Raw genomic sequence first — 17739 nt, 5'->3', positions numbered from 1 at the left:
AAAAAAGTCTAAAAGATGTACTTACCAACTGTGGAGGAGAGATGCACACAGTCCCTCACAGTCCTATGCCTGCAAAACATAACATAAATATATAATTATTGACGGGGATCCTTAAATCGTACATTCTGGATTATAAGCAAGAAAAAAAAAGCAGTGAACCACATGTCATACTGGTTATTGTACTTCTGTCTAACATTCAATTTCCTAACCTCATGCAAATATCCATTTGATAGGGCAAAAATATGTGCCCCAAAGCTGAACTTGCAAAACTATCTCGTGTGGGCAAAGGATGGATAAAATCTGAATGCAGAAAATGGATTCATGCCATTGGTATTAGTATTATTATCATCACCATTATTATTATTATAAAATATGCCATTCAATCTGGGTATATGCCGTTTGTTGTAAAGTTATATTGCAACTCGAGTGGCGGAAAGAGAAAGTAATGACTCAAAATTCGGAAAAGCAACAAGAAAAGTATAATCAAAAAGTACTACTTTCTAGACTCTTATTTCACTCTAAATCTCATTTCCCATATATATAGTGGTTATAAAAAAGTCGAGACACTCCTTTCCAAATGCCAGAGTTTGTGTCGTATAAAAAGACCTCCACCCCCATTAATGTGACCTACAACCTGCACAACTCAGTAAAGAAAATGAAATCTTTTCGGGAGGGGAAATAAAAAATAAAAATGAAAATACTTTTTTGGACACCCTCTATTAACTGGAAATTTACTTTGGTCTGAACTAAGCAAGCAATCTTAAATCCTTGCTCAAAAACATGTAATTATTATGTTTTTCAATTGAGTTGTACAGATTAAAGGTTCCATTAATGGTGGAAAAAAGCTTGGAAATGTTTTTTCTTGGTGACATAAATTTGGCATTTGAAGATGGTTGTGTAGACCTTTGAAATTCACCAGCTACTATCTAGGATTCAATGCTAGTTTTTAAAGATGGAATTCAAAGACATTCTGATGGATCCATTGCAGATACGGTAGTGCATTAAAACTTAATCACCCTTTTTGAGATGGCGCTCCAAACCTAAGAAACATGACCTTGAAAATGATTTCCTTTCTTCTTTCATTTGTGAAGAAATAATTACAGACGACATTCCAGACTCCTTCAGCGAGCAATATATTAGAGTTTAACTTTGGTGGCTAATCAGGGAAATACATTGAGTAGAATATCGCACAGTGAGTTGAACTTGCTGCCACCATAGAGCACTAGTATCTCAAACCTGGGCTCTTGACCCCTCTGAAGGGTACTCATTTTATTATTGGTGGCCATTTGCAGGGTTAGCCGTCCGATCCGTTTTGACTGGCAACGAATGTTTGCTCCAAGTCAAACTGGATTGGTCGTCAAGCCATGTCAGTAGCATTAAAACATTCTTAGACAGCCCTCATGCAAATTCATGCAATAATCATGTTTAAAAAAAAATCTGTAAAGCGGTGGCATTTAAATAAATAAAAGAAAATATATAATCCCCACTATCCACTTGGGCTGCCACTAACATCCAATACCTAATACCGGACTAAAATCGACACTTTGTCTCAACTGGGATGAGATGATGAGCAAAAAGGATGCTAAAACGTCAATCAGTCTTTAACCTTCTGCTCAAAGACAAGGTAAAGCCATTCATTCCCTTGACTCCAGGTCAGTAAGTAAGCTTGTATTTTGGGATGGCTTCTGCTGATTGTGTATGCACTTTAATAAGCAGGTTGCGGGTCCTGCAGATTTATAGGGCCGTGTTGCGGTGGAGGGACTGGACTCCCTTGGCCTCCAGCTTCCCTCGGTGCCATTACGCCAGAGTGAGATATAGTGGGATATTGATCCCAATGCCACTTCATTTTGCAATAACTATTACACGATACTCTCCCGGGTTGCGCATGGGCGCCTGATTTATGCCGCCTTGCTATTTACATTAACACTAAGTGTTTTTCTATACCGGCTAGGGAGGGTCTTCCAGGCACACCCATGAACATTCACATTCTGCTCCATATCTGTGAGTCTTTTTGTAGCTTTTGAAGCCGCATACAGAGGCAAGGGTGATGGGCACTCTGCAGGCACTACATGAGTAGTGAAAGGTACAGACATCAACATATTGCAAAGTATATCCCAGACTTCATTACAAATGCACAATTGTCCTTGAGGCAATGTTACTCCCTAGTTTTAAATTGCATTTTGATTATCTGCATTTTAAAACAGTTGAAATATGTTAGATTGATTTCCGCAAGACTACAGAGAGTTTAAACATTTTTTGAAATGTAACAAATTTATACCGAGCTAAATCATTGCAAGGTTTGTTTATATATTTATTGAGTGACATTGAAGGTAATACGTAGATGTGCACCCAATTGGACCTGGGATGGCTGTCAGTGAATGAAGCATTTTGAATGCAATATATGAAATTACAATGAAAATTGCAATGACAGATAAGTAAAATCAGAGCTTATCCTCACTAGGGTCATGGTAATACAAACATAAAACATTGAATTGAGTTAAATTGTAAAGGTCACAGCAATAGTTCAAAAAGTTTGGTCTTTCAAAAGCTGGTTTTGAAAAAGCTGGTGTCGACCTTTTATATCAACCCTAAATGATCAATGCAGTTAAAAGCCACTTTGAGTAACAATCACGTATGCACCCAATTCATTTGCATAAGTGCCCCTCTACTAATAGATTTAAATAAGCACGCCCCTCTTTGTGTTCCATTTACATTGCTATTGAGTGTTTAATTGAATGCTGCCAGTTGGCAAAGCTTTCATTTGAAAGAAACTGATGAGGTTAATTAGGATAAGCAGGCTGGGCTCGGTGACCCGGCATGTGTTGCAACCAGCTGCACACTCCAGAGCTGGGCCTTTGCCAAAGTGCTTTCTCGTGCAGTGCCAGCCCGGTGCTGAGTGTTTGTTTACAAGCAGGCGCGCAGTGTGTCAATGGCGGCCATGAGAAAGGGGGGAGGGAGGACTGGGAGGGAGCGCCACCTCGTATGGCGCCGACATTCCCACGGGCAATCCCCTCATGGGGTCAGTGTGCCCCAGATGCTGTCACTGTTACACGCTGCCATGAGACAAAACAAAAGGGCTAATGAGCCTTAATTGCTTTGGCACTGTTTAGAATCAGTTGAGTGTTGTCTAAGCGGCAGTATGCAAATCAGATCCCCCTCTCCGCCCCCCTTCCCAACCTACTCCCCAAACGTTCTCCCTTGGCACAATCAAGTCGCTATGATAAGGGGGCGGGGAGCTTAGCAGGCATGCTGCCAAGTGACGGGAACTGGCAAGCGTGGTAATGCGCGCACACTTGTTGCTACACCGGCCGCCTGTGGCGCCTGCCCATCGTTGCCACGGGTCGACGTGCGCAAAGAGCAGATGGGCACCCGGAAACCCCCACGTTTCAGCGTTCCACGAGGTAGAAGAAAAGAAGTGTGCCCTCACTCTGTGTGCTTGCCCCATTCATTAATAGGTCCATTCATATGCAACACTTAGTTTGATGGTAGACAAATGTCCCACTTGGGAGGAAGGGATTGCCAGTGAATTAAAATTAGTATGTGTGCGAGGATGTTTGTGCAAGTATGAGAGCTTATTTGCATTAGGTTTGCATATATTTAAGTTTGCAAAGAAAATACTTCCAACGTACTGCATGCCGGAAAAGCTCAAGGACATATAAATAACGCGTTTGAAATGAATTCCACTTGGTAAACGATTATGTATTACAGTAGGACTTGCTGAAAATATTACCGTATACGATGAATAAGAAGAGCTCAGCAAAAGAGTAAAAACACTCACTATGCAAGTATAAAACTACTATTCAAAAAAAGCACACATCAACAGACCCTGCACTAGGTTTAGAGTTTCTACACACAATGTCCTGGGGCGATACAAATGAGGAATCACAGCAAAATTGATGGCAGTTCAGTTGTGTTTGGTCGTGTGAATTAATAAAAAAATAAAATGTCTACCTGTTCTTGTAAGTATTGTTTTTTTTAATTGATATTTTTACACACCCGAATATTAAATTGTCTTTTTTTTCCAGTTGATTAAACAAGATTATTTCCACTAGGGTGCAAATGTACTCTCTCTCTCTCTCTTTAATTTGACCTTCACTAAACTTAATGGCACCGGTTCACCTGTTCAATGCTTCAGGGGTTTTTGGACACCTTGTTCTTGAGCTACAACTTGGATAGCACAATTTTCAAACTAATATAATTCCTATTTCCTGCTCAGATTATGTGCAATGTATTGCTCGAATAATTCGTTTTCAGGGGTCAAATTCTTTTCCATGTAGAAAGTAGCCAGTCAGGAGAAAAATTGTCAAAACCCTGAACCGTCCCAAATGCCCCAAAACCCTAGCTTTGTGACGACTATACATTTTAATAAGATAATGTAGATCCCTCAGGAATTCTCCATCACTGCAATCTGCACTAAGATACACATTCAAATTCACAAGACTCTCACAGTAACAGTTGTAAATGAGCATTATTATCTTTGTGAAGTTATGTTAAGCGAATGTATATGGTCTGTCAGGGCGGTCGTGTGGAGACTTTGGCCTAGTGAGATGTGAGCGATGTGCCCCTGGGGGTCTCTCGGCTCTTGCCACACCCATTAACATCAAGTCTTAATGCATTTCCTATACCTGCATGCCTTTCCGCGATGTGGACCTCGCTGATGATTTAAAGACAGCAACAAACCTGTCCCATTTTCAGCGTGATATTATTGATAGACTGTCACTTCAAATTGTAGGTAACTGCTAATGGTTATTTTATGGCGCCTGTGTCAAAACTGATGTATACATGTTTTTCGCCCTCTACCTCTTTCCACATATGACTTTGTTTTATTTGAGTGCAATGATTGCCTTGAGATCACTGCCCCACTTTTATTAGAGCAAACGTGACTCTTTGTAAAATGGACCAATATTAACAAATTTAGTCTAAATGAAGAAATGACACACCATGCGGCAAATGGGCTTTTTGAATTATTTAGTCATTCAGTACGGATAATGTGGCCAAAAAAGAAAAATGAGAAAACATTCTATGAGGAGTCGCCAGCTATTACAATTTGGACTCATCAATATACCAAAGTGTGGAACTACCTTTATGCTATGGTATGCGATCTTTGTTCATATCTTTATAACAAAGGTGCTACACTGACTACTGCCAAGGCGACTTTGAGCAAGAAACCAACTAGACTCATTCAAGACGATTGTTTCATCAGATAGTAGCTCACCCACTTATTTTTTGGGTAAAATAATTTCTTACTTTATTTTCTAGGGGAAAGTACATAAGGAATGACATGTGAGAATGTAAAGAATTGCAGCTTCACTGACTGAATTTACTGGTCGTCAAAATAACTGAGCACACACACAATAATCTCTAAGTGCCAACACAAATGTGGATACCCTTTGGTGAAAATGCCTTGTTTGGGCCCAATTGGCCGTTTTCCATTGAAGCACAATGTCTCAGAAGCAGGTGTGCTAAAACCATCGTACCATATCATTGATACTGGCCACTGGAAGTTCAAAATGCTGTGACTACAACAATTAGATAGGTTATCCACTCTTTCAGTGTCAAATGCCTTTCCATTCTCGTCAAAATGAATTGGAAAATAGCAGCCAAAGAGTTGATACTCAAAGTGATTATAATTTACTCAACTTTAAAGACAATTTATAGGATAAGACAGAAAATTCAATTGATGTACAGTTGAATTGTAATTTAAAGCGACATGGCCAACCACTCTATTCTTGCATCGTTGCTGAAGGTCTGATGAAAATGCTGTCATGTTAGCTTAAAACTTTTCCAGAACAACAAAAGAATAATTGCTCTCTTTACTTTCAACAAGGTATTGTTCAATACCTTGTAAATCTGGTTTGAAAATTCAAATAGAAAAAAACATGCAAAAGGGCAGTGTATTGTTAAAAATTCTGCCAAATCGAATCAGACAAAATCATTGGCAAGTATAAAATATACATTTCAGAGGTTAATGCCATTTCTGTCCTAACTTGTTGGTCACCCTTCATTTTTGATCCACCCCACTGTTTCCTCCCTACCAATGTCGACCCCCTCTTGCTTTGGATTAGCTTCTGCACTTGCCTGAACAAAGATGCTCGGGCGTGTTTACGTAAGCTCCACGCGTGGCGTGAAGAGGAGACGCATCCCCCACTTAAACCTCCATCTTGGAGGGCCCCAATTTGCTACTCATTAATCAGAACACCTGCTCTGAGGACCCGGTGCTTTTCCGACAGGACTTTTGCCTCCACCACTTGAGCCATCAGTGTCATTTGAATTACAAGCAATGATTGTGCCCGAGACTAATTTGAGTATGCAAATGCTTTGCCGGGAAGAAAAAAAAAAGCCGATGTGTATTACGTAGAGATTAAACAGCAATATGTCATTCAAGTGTTGGTCCAGCAAGCACGTATAAACACAGGCCATATTTAAATATAGTTGAATTTGGCGTACATCATTCACATGCTTTGTGGGGAGGACAAAGCATGTGGGAGAACAATGGGGGGAGGAAGAAGGAGTAAAAAAAAAACTGACAGGACAACGAAGACGAGGCCCAGGGAAGAAAAGGCGACTAGAAAAAGAGGTAGCAGAGGAAACAAATGAATAAATTCATGGGGCACAAAATGAAAGTGAAGATGGAGGGGAGTGGAGTGGAGAACAGGGGTCGGAGTCATCAGTGGAAGATTTTTTATTGTCCGGACACAGGAGATGCACACAAAAGCACCGGGAAGATTCAATTAAGTATCATATGCAGTGACCTTATTTCCATGGTTACGGAACAGTGGAAAATATTAATCAAGCCTGCACTCTGAACAGAAAAGAAGCAGAGAGAAGTAAAGATGGAAGGAAAAGGGGCATTGATATTAGGGTTGAAGGTAGAAGAAGAACCAATGGCGTTGATTTTTTGACTGACCCTCGTAACATCCAATGCGACAGTAAAAATGAGTGAGCATAAGGCTATAATTAAATTCAAGTATTGGCATTGAATTCAGTTGGTTTAATGAAACAATTTTACAAACTATTTTGTGCAGTGCTGAACTCTATGACTCACAAAAGATTTTTTTTTTTTACTTCAGCCTGAATTTTTTATCTTGATGCCTTCTTTGTGGAGAATAGAGGGGGGAAAAAACCTGAGTATCAGCCTCACAAATGTTCACCACACGACGGTGTTTTTATCCATCAATGAGTTTCCTTCCTATTTAAGGGTGCACTTACTCTAAACTGGGGAAAAGGCTTTGGAAAAGAGGAGAAAAAAAATAAGAGTTTGCATATTGTTAGAGACACAGACAGTAAAAATTATGACAATGGTTTACAATCATATTCCATTACAATGCTGCTTTGTGTCACATCCCCATGCACGCGGCAGAGGGGGAAAGTTGAAGATAGTTGTGTTTGATGAAGCTGTAGAGTGTTTGCTCGCTGTCTGCAGGGACTGTCTTGAAAACAATCTATCTGAAACTCCCCCGCTGTGCAAAATGTTAAATAAACAAAAGGCGAGGATAAACAAAATCACTCCATTTCAATGTCACCGAGAAGAAAGCCAACATTTCAATGTTGCCATGGTGAAAAAGAAGGTGGCAGCCCTAACGTTTAAACTTTGGACACTTAGTGATTTTTTTTGTTTCCCAGAGAATGTTTATTTATAAATATATTGGCAACACAAATGTGCTTTTTGGTACTTTGTGGTGACTGAAAAGAAAGCATCAAGATGTGGGGAAAAATTGTCAACTAAGTTTTTCCAAACTGCCTTTGGAAATGAAATCTTTTGGACTTTGACTGTTTGAAATGTTACATACTGTATTCAACATGTGAAAAGCATTCATTGTTTTATTGGCAGAAGACAAAAATGTATTTACAACTACTGAATCTTACGCTTAAAACAACTTCACCGCTACGTCATCACAACTATGGCATAGGCAGCATGCTGTAAATATTTAGGTGCTTGCAATGACGTTTCAAACGTGCATAACTTTAATTCTAATTTTGAGTTGAAAAAAAAGGACAAAACGTTTAATACTCATTTACTACGATAGAGACCGTATGTTAACAAAAATGAATATTGCTTCACATCTCAAAACAAACGAAATGAAATACAGAAACTCCCACAATGATACACTTTCTAAACCGCTAAAACAAGTACTATAAACACAACCTTTTTCGTATTTTTTCTCTCTTCTGCTACAATTATAACGTGTATTAATACAGTGTTGCAGAGTTCCACACTGCCTCCCAGTGGATAAGGTAACAAGGGCAAACTATTAGGGGGGGGGGGTTCAAAGTGACTCATTTTGAATAGTCACAACAATAACAACGAAAGTAAAACAAAACAACGTTCCACTCAGAGTCCAACTCAAGAGAATCAATCCTTTTGATTGGCTAGCAAAGATCACATGCTTCGACTATCTTCCGATAAGGAACAGTATTGAGTTATAAATGGCAAATATAGTTATTTGACTAAACAAGGGATATAGGGACATGGTGACCACTAATAAGCATAGAGTGAACATGAAAGGGAAAGGAACAAGAGCAAATTGTGGCAAAGCGTATGCATGAAGGCCAATGGCAAGTCTTGTAGTTGTAACCAGAGAGGGCCTGAGCTGAGTGGCTGTTGAAGTGGCTGATGTGACCGTGACCACTTCCAGAAACAATTTAATTCTAGCGCTTCAGCCATCTCCAGCTGATCTACCCCTCCAAGGTCATTAAGTATGGCATGGAAGGTCACGTGATTAATGAGTGACAGACCCTCCGGTGCAATAACGGGTATGAATGTGGCCCATTAATTAGACAAGAGGGCCAGAGAGAATGAATGGCCAGGGACAGCTTGGCCCCCTCACGACCCCATCCGTCGCAGACCCCATTTTTCATTTTCATCTGCACAAACACATACAGACACATGCTGCATTTTTTCCAGAATTAAAAAAATATATATTTATCTGAAAACAGATCAAATATTTCATTCATATTTGTTTCAGCAGTAATTATGACTTGACAGTATACATGATACATACGATCTTTGGGAGGGGCAAAATCCTGATATCTCTGCCCTCATCTTTAGCCTCAATTGCAATATGCAAAACAACAATTCCTGGATACAGCCAGAAATACTAAGTTCTCATTTCTGGGAGGAGACTTTAATTCCTCGTAATTCAAAGCAGATAACAACTTTTTAAAATGATTTTTCTTTCTCAGGTAGACCTAAAAATATTTAGCATCATATTATAACTCTTCATTACGAATGTGTGCGGGTGTAAAGGCGTGCTCATAAAGGGTATGCCAATGAGTGCATGCCAGAATAGTTGATTGTTTTCCTTGAGCACAATGGTTTCTTGTGCAACAAATTACAGACACAGGGTGGGTCAGGAGATGGCATGTTTTTGGAAAAAAAGGGATGGTGAAGTCATAACTTCCTTAACATTCTTTCAGATTTGGCACGGTATGTTTCAGGTGCATCCAGCTGAACTGTGCTTCTCAAACTAACTGTTTGTTTAATCTGTTCCATATTGGCACGGTCCTCAGGTTGATCTGGTTATCAAACATCCCAATATCGGCTTTTTCCAGTACTATAAGCCTTCAGCATTAGTGAGGACAATCTCTAAGAGGAAATGAAACATTCTACTGCTACAGACTGACTCTACTAGAAACAAAAACTGGTATATACAGGATACAGATGAGTGCATTTAAATGAAAGTCGATGCACTCTTCAACTGTGTCCGTGTCTCATCCTAATCAATGTAATGCAACGCCAGCAGGATGTACAGCCTTTTCCTGTTTTATTTTCACCAATGTATTGCTTACTAAGTATATTGAGCAATAATATCAAAATTCAGTACATCCAATGCATGCATTTCAATTTACCTCCAAGTCATAGCATTATGGATGCACCTCAGTGGGGTCATTAATCAAAAAAATGCATGCAGGGTGTAATAACAAGCGGTAGGGAGAGATGGACTTGAGATGAGGTCGTGCACAGTATCAGGCGACACAATGGCTGTCGATGTACACAATCTGATCAGTTGGCATTCCACACCTGGGTCACTCCTCCACAAACCCCAAATGCCAAGTCAGCATGGAGTAAAAGGAGGAAAAACACATTTCCAGCAAACAGAAATAGTCGGCCCAACCCGACAAAACAGAAAAACAAAAGGCAAGCATTGAGATATGTGCGTGTTTGTGAAATTACCCAAAAACGAATTCTAGGTCACAGAGATTTATTTGTAGTTATGAATATGGAGAAGAAATAATTTACGAAGCGCGACGACAAAGATAAAATTGAAAGCTGCGGCTGATGCTATTTACCGCTGATTTTTTTGTTTTTTTTGAAAGCAGGAACAACCAAAATGACGATATTAAAAATATTCTTTCATACATCAAACGCTGAGTGAACCTGTTGACCCTTCTGAATAAAGCCTCTCTCTAGAGAATTGACACACATCTTTCAAGACACTTCTGAAGACAGACATGGATGCTGTTTGGCCTCTGATATATTTTTAATATTCAGATCATATCAAATGTGTCCCCTTTCAATTATTGATCCATCTATCTACTCGCAACATAACACATGCTGAGTTCTGGCATGTGATTCGTTGGGGCCCACTCAGTCGATGCTCTTCTTCGACGCGATAAGAGCAGGTCGAGCCGCATCCTGTGTGCAACACGCTCGGCCGTTGGAACGACGGACGCGTGCTCCGTCAAACACCATCAAACAGCTGCCGCGCTGCCAGCCCGGCAAATAAACATGGCGGAGGGCACGTTTGCAGTGTCTGCATCACCATCAAAATCCAGTGACAGCTACACTTGAAGAGATATCCACAAATATTTCTGACCTTATTTTCAACAGTATTTGACTTGAAACGCTTTTGATAATCCACAGCACTGACACAGAAATGGATTAACAGAATTAAATATGTTGCTTTAAAAAAAAGATACTAAGTATAACACTAATGTGCCCATTTCATCTCATTAGAATATTACAAACACCAAAGCAAATGGAGAGAGGTGTGAAGGGCATGTATCAGAAAATAAGTAAAAATAAATAGCTATTATTGACAAAGCAGAAGAAAAATATAAACAGACGTTACCTAAAGTGTGGTATGCGAGCCACTAGCAGTACTGAAGCTCCTCTAGTGGCAAGGTAAAGATTCGAGCTATGAAATACTACAGAAAATTATCTTTAAATGATAGCAAATCCAGCAAAATTGACAGAAAACACTTATTAGTAAAAGCTGCCACCCAGCCCAATAAATAAAAATCTCCAAACACAAGTTGGTGTACAACCAGAACGAGCTTTACATTTTTTCAGTCCAGCATGCTATCATTAGGCTTTTTGTACTGTTTTTGCCGTGTGACCAACACATACTAGGTAACGCATCACTGGAAAGCTACACATGATCACAAATTGTGGTTGTGAGATCAAAACCAGACTAGCTGAAAAGATTGTTTTGGATGGAACAACAATGAAATAATAAAAGCTAGCAAGATTAAAATGGCAAAGTAGTTTTCTACATTAAAAAAAAAATCATTGCAGTAATTTTCATTTTTTGACATGGTCTGAGGGAGTTTAAAATTACTGAGTTCAATTTTAAAGTTGTACCATACAGGAATGTTTTCTTAGTCCAATTCACGTGTCATCATTAACCACTAATTTGTGAAGAAAATACATTTTGATTTGTTTTATAAGGCTGTTGCATTACACGTAAATTATCTTATAGGGATACATTTGTTCTAATTTTAAGACAATTTGTTTGTTAGAAGTGCAGGGTTGATGAATAATCCGCATCATGTTAGTGTTTTACATCTGGTTTTCATTTAATAAAGCTCATGTAGGATGGATAGTTTTAATTATCTATTTCATTTTCTAGAAGGTAGTTTTTATTTAACTTTTATGTACTGCATTTTAATGAAGTCATCACTTAAGAAAATGTTTGCATAGTCATATTTGAGAGCAATGTTGAATCTATTCATTAGGCGACATTAGCTACCAAAATATTATACTTTTTTAAATAATGAAACATTTTAATGGTGACACTTCTGGCCTACTTTGCTACCTCAATATAATATTAATTATGGTAGTTCTTTGATCACTAAATATTTAACCATCTGTTCCTTTACTGCATATAGTAATTCAGTATTAGATATTGAATACTGTATGCTTGCAGATGCTAATCGAAAAAACAGTAAACACGAGTTGTACAAGCGTATACTACTGTGTGCGGCATTTGGTAACAGTTCATTTTACCAAGGACTATAAAGCAACAATGTTATTTAATGGAGAGATTGTTTTCTATACAATCTCTTGACCAACAGCATCTCCTGTGGCGGCTCATTTCCGAGCGTGGCGCCCCCACCCTCCGTGTCCGGCTTCAGGGGGCGCAACGAAGCAAAGGGAGCAAAGTAGAGGAGGGACACCACGCTGGCAGAAAGGAAACCTTCCATGCGCGCGAGCCCGAGTGGCTAGAGGACATTTCACGCTAATGGCGGCCGGGCCAATTGGAATGACTGCAACGCTGCATGATTTGAAGGTCAGGAGACAGCGGATTATATTCCGGTGATGGCGGCGAGGGGGTGGGGGGGATTGGCGGCGTAAAATGGAGCCTCCCTCCCTTTACCCCGCCCCATCTCGCATGCTCCTGAATTATTGCAGAAGAGCCACGATTGAATCAACATAGCACCAAACGCCGGCGCCATTACTCTTTCAGATAGCACGCTATGAAACACGAGGCAGGAACAGTACATCAAAATGAGAAATTCTGCAAAGGGAAATTTGGAAATTGCCTTTTTCATGGCATGAAACAAATACTTTTCTGCTATAATAAAAAATTAACATTTACTCTTTACTCTAGTACATTCTATTGTCCATAAAACGACATTGCAATTCACTCCAGATAATTGTTTTCCTCACTGATTGGGATATTGAATTATTTGTTATGGCCGAGAGCATGTTGATAAAACAAACAATTGCATTTCTTCTTATACACACAGGCGACAAGGCAGATAAACGAGAAGGCCTGCAAACGTACAATAATTTGTCAGGATTGCAGCTGGAGGTGCAAAAGTTACTCACACATAACCAAAGCACTTGCATGATTATGCACATGACTGCAGTAATAAGATGTAATATGACGAGGAAGGAAAGCACATATTTAGTGCAGCCATTTTGCAAGCGGGCCCAACATGATTACATCTTTCCTTGTTCCATACTCAAGGAAACGAGAGGCCAGCATGGACGCCATTTCGAACAAGGCAATAATGACACTGTCACGACTGCATGGAATCACTGTCATTTAAAGCAATAGTTCAGAATCAGCCTTGATTGGAATTTGACTGAAATACTTTTTTGTTATACCTTATTGATTTTTTAAAAACATTTTTAATTTCATTTCTTATTGTTTTATGATTCTCTTCTCTCAGTGCAAAATGCATCCGCCTCAACATGTTATCTGCTTGTAGAAATCCTATACAATTCTGTCAACATTTTTTATTCCTAATTATAATAATGATTCCCAGCATGTCAAACCAGACGAGTGTTGTCGAAAGGAAAAGTCTGAGGACTTATGGCTCCCCCTGTGTTCTTGCTGCAGTCGACAGGCGCTAACAAGCAGAAAAGTCTATCCAGCGCATGTTTGAATGAGTGGCCATGTTAAGCTCTTAAAGAAGCCATTAATCCAGGATTTTGGGAGCACGCGTAAATTTGCCACATTATCATGGTCGTGCCCAGACCATAGTCTGAGTTAAATCACTATGACCAGGAGCACTCAAGGTCTCACGGAGACCTTTTAAACATCAGCAAGACAGCGAAGAAGCAATGTCATCAGCATTGTCATGCTCCAGAATGACTTTTAACCGGTTGACTGTTGACTGCTTACATTAGTACTTTTTTTTACGCCAAGGACTACCTCAAAAGAATTCTTAGCTCCGGATGAAAGTCTGTTCATAGAAAATAATACTGTGGTCTAAACCTCTAAAACGTGTATTTCGTATCATTACAACTAAACACAATCAGATGATGCACTATTCAGATATTGTATACAATTCAATTAAAATTAATTTCCAGAGGACTTCAAGAAAGCCTTTGTGGAATATAAAGAGTGATAAAAGATTAAGCGAAAATGTACCCAAATTATAAGAACTGCCCACAATATTTTACCAGAAAACTGTGTTTTCTCATAAAAACCTGCACTAGACCATAAAACAAGGGGGTCCACATTGTATTAAGGGATATTGAGAGCAAATGACATAAAACTCATTAGCCTTTAAAAGCCTATAAATTAGCTGTACTGGACTGTAAGCCATTGCCTTCAAAAAGTACAGAGAAAGTAGCTGCTATAATATTGTACATGGGGTTAGGTTAATTAAAATTGAACACTTACTGTGTTGCATTAAAACAACAAACTTAATTCAATCTTCGACATAACACATCACAAATATATACACCGATTAATTCTAACAAATTAGTATAATGTTCCATTTAAAATGAAATTATATTGTAAATGCACTTTCCTAAATGCTATGTAAATAAAATATTCAAATGTTGTGTCAATGTACAACGTGTTCCCATAAATTCTGAGACAAATGCAAAAGAGAGCTGCAATAATTCAAACCATTACTACCTAAAATCTCGGTAATACTGTGAGTCTGATCCTTTAACACTGTCATTGATGCAGAGAGCAAGCAAGAAGCGCATTGGCGTTAAGGGAGGACGGGTGAACTCTGCGGCCAGTAGGCCAGGCTCATCCTGAGCCGCCAGACGTTTTGCAGGCTAGAGCAGGCCAACACATCTCTGCTGCCCTGGGCTCCAGATGCACACAGGCCAGACGAGCGTATGTCTAACACAGTAACGCAGACTTATAAAAATATTATCAGCTGACAGCTTTGGCTTCAGCTCCGAACTGAGCATCTGCATAACAGCCATCCCGCTCTATGGCAGAATTCATGGAGGAAACGCTCACGTGACTCACAATCCAAGGGAGCAGTCACGGGCTCGGGTCAAGGTTTAGGTCTTGAGCGGGGGCTTTGCTGGATAGAGGATATTAGTAGCAGTGGACGGACTGATAAATCTGCCTGGGCAGGCAATAGGACATGACTTACCAAGGAACATATGAAAAAATACCACAGAAGCTGTGGTGAAAAAAAAAAGAGAAAATTAAATGAATAATGGAAGCAAGCCTGAGTGGCTGCATGCCCCCCAGCCCTTACCCCTCACAGTCAAACAGTGTAAACACACTTGTCAGTGTACAGTTTTCTCGCAGACTGATGCATCCACTTGTCATGCACGGCAGCAGATTAAACGCAAAAGCAGAATCTGCCATGATAACCTGCTCCTACCTGGGAGGGGTGCTCATCATTGGGCTAAATCAATCAAAGACGAGCCCTACTTACTTTGCTTGGAGTTAAAATATGACAGGAGCAATAAAGAAAAAAGTTACTCGCAACACAGTCAAATATTATGTGAGAAACCTGCCAATGCTGCTCAGAGAATTCACTATTAAAAGTTGTCAACATCAAATAAATGTTTATTAATATCATGTGAGTGGCAGTACACGGTCATGGGGGGGTTGTGCATGTGTGACAGTGAATGTGAGGAAGTGAGTGAGTTAGCAAGGGAGTCCAAATGGATTTCAGCCCACGAATAAATCACTGTCGCCACAGAAACGGGCCGACAGTTGTGATGGATGGTTGAAATTTTTGTGTTGATGTCTTTAGTATTGCTGACAATTTGGTTGAGGTGGCTTTTTCACTTTTGCACGACACATTCAAATGCCGGCATATACGCTGTGTCGCTGTGGTTCTCCCATAACCCCTTCAGCAAAAAAAAAAAAAAAAAAACAGCCATGATGTATTTTTTCTTTGCATTGTAAATTAAAGACGAATGAAAATAATCTATAATACACAAAAACACACTGAAACTCGAAGCCATTGTGTGCGTGTGGATGTGTGTCTGTGATGGTCACATGGATGCACAGACTCTTCTCATTGGCCAACGTCACTACATGACGGACTGCCTGTTTTCTGGGTTTGACAAATACTGTGTTTGAATTGTGGGATATTCTTTATTCCTGAATCAATTTAATTTGAGATCGATTTCTAGCTATTGAATTATGCCTCAACATATTAAAACACATTCTAATTATGTCAAAAATATCCACAAAATAAGGGCATTGATTAAACTGATTGGCTTCTACTCATTTTGGACTGCAAGCGCTTATTTGCTGACAGCCCAGCTATTCAAAATGGATCAGACCTCCAATGCTGTCAATAGCACTGAAACATGAGCATTTACACCCAGTTTACACAGTTGAAATTAATTAAACATATTTCATTGTCAGTAGCAGAAAATGAATTAAAAACTATGAAATGAATCAAATAAAATGTGTAATTGAGGGCCATGATCAAAGGAAAGTTATTATTATTTTTGTCATTTAGATTTATTAACATTATTTTAATTCATATTAATTTATATTTGTTAAAAGGTTATATAAAATCAACGATAATTACAAATAAAATAAATACATATGTGGACAACAGGTGCCACTAATACGTATGAGGACATCTCATTGGCCTAAATGACTCAAATATGAGGCCCATGTAAATTAGCACCAGTCTTTTTTTTATTTACCAAAAATAGTCACTTGCCTAATAAAGAGTGAAATGCAGTTTAGGTTTTAGGTCTAGGCTATTTATAATGTATGTCACACAGTCTCTATGTACGTATGCATTCAGTTATGCAAACACAAAACTCAATTATGTTGCTTTTAAAAGTCCAACATTACACACAGAGATTACTAGGCCTTTAAATTCCTACATGAGAACATATCATTTTTCACTAGGTCACAACAACACTTTAAAAAAAAAATAACCATGCACTTTTTCTATGTTACAAAAAGACTTGAGCAACTCTTTGTTAGGTTAAACGCAAATAATTTGGTAACCCAAGCGCACACAAGAAAGTATACATGCTTGCAGACACTCATCAAACTTTAGAGTTGGGCCACTCTGACTTAACCCCCACCCGCCAACACACACACACACACACACACACACACACACACACACACACACACACACACACACACACACACACACACACACACACACACACACACACACACACACACACACACACACACACACACAATCACACACACACACACACACGCACATCACTCCCCCCACCCTCCCGAGAAGCACCTCAACCCAGTATTACCAAGTCTTCTCAGCTGGGAGCCTCAAAGCGGCACACACTTGCCCCAAACTTCTACAATCGATAGCCCAAAGTCGACTGAGTCCACGACAGCACACGTTACAAAAGGATTTACTGACCTTACTGTCTCTTTCACCCTCTATGTCGTTACAGTCCCCTCTCTGCTGCTCCTCTACACCTCTAGTCTCAGTAAGTCATGCAGGAGCCGCCTCGTGCTCCTGCTCAAGCCACACGCATCTGTATGAGTCTGATTTCACAGTCCTGAAGGGCTTGGGGGCGGCTGAGGTGGGGGATCATGAACGTGCTGCTTATTTAGAAGCCGGCGCGCAATACCTGCGCTTGTAGGCAGCTGTTTAAAGCAACATCCAGGGTGCATAATACCCCCTCTTCCTTACACTCACTCTCTCTCACACACACACACACACACAGTCTCTCTCTCTCGCTCGCTCAAGCTCCAACACATGTGGACGCACTCACTAGCCTGCTCACAAGGACAACACACACACACACACACACACACACACACACACACACACACACACTCAAAG

The 17739-nt window shown here is 39.7% G+C and overlaps 1 long non-coding RNA gene across 1 annotated transcript in view; it reads right to left on the bottom strand.

Moving 5' to 3' along the window:
• LOC144194836 (uncharacterized) overlaps window positions 1-17739 on the bottom strand; it is a 181353-nt gene that overhangs the window by 41603 nt on the left and 122011 nt on the right. Inside the window, exon 6 of the long non-coding RNA XR_013325998.1 lies at window positions 26-69. This is a non-coding gene — a long non-coding RNA (uncharacterized LOC144194836). The remainder of the gene's footprint in view (window positions 1-25; window positions 70-17739) is intronic.

The sequence above is a fragment of the Stigmatopora nigra genome, chromosome 3 (genome assembly GCF_051989575.1).
Source record: "Stigmatopora nigra isolate UIUO_SnigA chromosome 3, RoL_Snig_1.1, whole genome shotgun sequence".
NCBI classification, from domain to species: domain Eukaryota; kingdom Metazoa; phylum Chordata; class Actinopteri; order Syngnathiformes; family Syngnathidae; genus Stigmatopora; species Stigmatopora nigra.
Note: the sequence above shows the minus strand (reverse complement) of the source record. Positions and strands in the feature narration are given on the sequence as shown.